This window comes from Belonocnema kinseyi, chromosome 9 (assembly GCF_010883055.1).
Source record: "Belonocnema kinseyi isolate 2016_QV_RU_SX_M_011 chromosome 9, B_treatae_v1, whole genome shotgun sequence".
Taxonomy (NCBI): domain Eukaryota; kingdom Metazoa; phylum Arthropoda; class Insecta; order Hymenoptera; family Cynipidae; genus Belonocnema; species Belonocnema kinseyi.
Window position 1 is genome coordinate 75,669,293 of NC_046665.1, and position 2,953 is coordinate 75,672,245.

The window sequence follows — 2,953 nt, forward strand, 5'->3', positions numbered from 1 at the left end:
GGGCAGATGTGCCATGAACTCAGTCCAATTCATTTTTTATCTCATATGGAGTTAAACCCTTTAAATGAAAATGTTTGATTACCGCTCTGAACTCGTTTTTTTTTCATTTTTTCTTAACGAACAATTTTTTTTTCAATTGGTTATAAAAACACGTAAACTCAGAAGATGTGGACTGTGACTGCACCATATATCTAGTCGGGAGTGGTGCTGACTGAAAACAGATGATTTGGAGCGATTCGCGCGCCATCTGTTGGTGATTCTAAGGACTTATTGAACTACCCTCGTAATAAGCAGGTAAGTTATAATAATAATTACCTAACTTTTTATTCCCTCCCATTTACCAGCGACTAAATAGTCTTGGAATAAAAATAGTACTTGACGTGATGTAATATACAAATGTTAGGTAATTCATACCTACTGTATGACATTCAAACCACCAAAGCCGGGATGTACAAACTAAGTCGTGACCGTCTGCATCGAAATTGATACCCGGTCGTTCGAACAAATTTCCACTAGATATTCTGCGGAAGTTTAAAGGTACCTTAGATATCTAATCTTGCAGTGGCTAGTGTCATACATGAAAGATAAGGTAAATACAATTGTATAATAAAAACAGAAATTTGATTTTCGCGATGAGTAGGGATGTAAATTTGCATGAAACTTTAGCCTGATGAAAAGTTTCATGAAACATTGGGAGTTTCATGAAACATTGCAATGTTTCAAATATATTGGCGGGAACATTCAAACTGATAAGATAAAAGCCTATTAGGTATTTTCACTTCAATAAACAGCTAACTTCACTTCGTAGATTGCTGAAGGGAAAATAAGGGGCCAAATGTATGGGATTCAGTTCATTTTTGCCCTATTTTGCTAACATCTTCGTAAAAGGTAATTTTTTCTATATAAATGTAGTTAAAAGATAGTTTTTATTTTTTAATTACTATTTAATGAAATAATAGAATAATAATGATGATGATCAATTACAAATATATTACAGAAATAAAGTTTTGTTCCATGTATTTGATCCCTTTTTTCCCCTCAGCTTTTAACAAAGTGAAGTTAGCTGATGGTTGAAGTGAAAATACCTAATTGAGGCTTTCATATCCCAACTTTTACCTGCTGGCTGATTTGATTTATTTTTCCGGTTTATACTGTGGACCAATGATGTAAATGTTGGCACCCTGAGCTACTGCGCTTGCGTTAGGGCTGACCGCTCATCGGCCGCACTTGTTGCGCGATTCAAAATTACATTAAAAAACAATTCTTGTAACTTAAGTAAATAATTATTAAAATATTCACAAGGATATATACAAATTGTGTAACTTTGATTTCAGGCAAAAAAATACAACACATATATTATATTAATGACAGTTTATTTTCAGTGAATTCCAAAGACCAAATTATATTTTACAAAACATTTAATTTAAAAGGAAATTTTGTTTTAGAATTATTCAAATATTATCACTATTATATTCTTCAATTAGCTTCTATATATCAAGCTGCTGGAATATCATATGGTATTTAAAAAAATGTATCCATTAACAAATATTTTGAGAAATATTAGTCTTTCAAATTCAATGAAAATAAACTGTTATTTATCACATATATGTGTTATAAATTTTGTTCTTATCTGAAATGAAAACCTACACAATTTGTATACATTTTTGTGTATATTTTAATAATTATTTATTTAAATTACAAGAATTGTTTTTCAATGTAATTTTCAATCGCGCTTCAAAGGGTAGACAAACAGCGCTCAGCCCTAATGCACGCATGAATGAAAATTATTATCATTTTATTATTGCATTAAATAGTTACTAAAAAGAAAAACTATTTATCAATTGCACTTATACAGAAAAATTACTTTCTACGAAGATATTAGAAAAATAGAGCAAAAATGAACCGATTCTCATGCATTTGGTCAATTGTTATCCCCTTAGTATTCAACGAAGTGAAGTGAGCTAGTGATTGGAGTGAAAATGCCTTATTGTATATGTAGACGGTCATGACTTTTTCTATACATCCCGGCTTTAATTTAAATGTCGACGGGCATGACTAACCTAACTTTTGGAAGTTGCATTAGGAAGTTATAAATTTAGTCTAAGTGACTGGTACGCCCTATTAAATGAAAGAAATTTGAAAATTAGGTAAATATTGTTTCAATTGGTTTCCTTATTAACAATTATTTAGGCTAATATCGCAAAGCGAATAGTTGCTTTGACAGGTATTCAGGTGGCTGACAGCGCGGTTCAGAACTCCACAACTCTGCATGAGCCAAAATTCAGTCTCCAAATGATACTTTCCCCTAGATGCCCACATGGGCACCTACATTCAGAGGAATACATCTGAGACTTGAAAACTCTCTCAAATGATCATTGGGAGCCCAATGAAATTTGAGCTACAACAAATTTAACACCAGCGTTTTTCTGTGCAAATATCAATATTGAAAATTTCACATTTTTGGTCAAAAAGTTATGTTGAACCTTATAAAATAATTATAATAGTTAATAAAAGAGATACTTCATAATCCACGAGTTTTTATAGCCGAGATGATGAGTGACGTCAGAGGTCATTCAAGCCCCATAGCGGTGGTCGTGATGGGAATAGTTGTCTTTTTCACGTTAGTGTTTGAAACCGGCCATTTCTTGTTTGAAACTGAGTCGTTATACATATTCTACAAATTTTTGTATTGATAATTTTTCCAAGATAAAAGTATATGCGGGATTAGAAAACAAAATAAAAAAGTAGTGCTGTTCCATTGAAAAAGTTAAAAAATAATAATTTTAGCGGCATTTAATTTAAAATTGGACAATTGAAAATTGCTACAAATGTCTACAAACCGGAAATTACCGTGAACTTTTTACATAGATTGAAACGGCCACCCTGAATACTTTTTATACTTCATGTAGTATCTGAAAAAATCATAAACTACACTAAAATCTCGCTTTCAGTC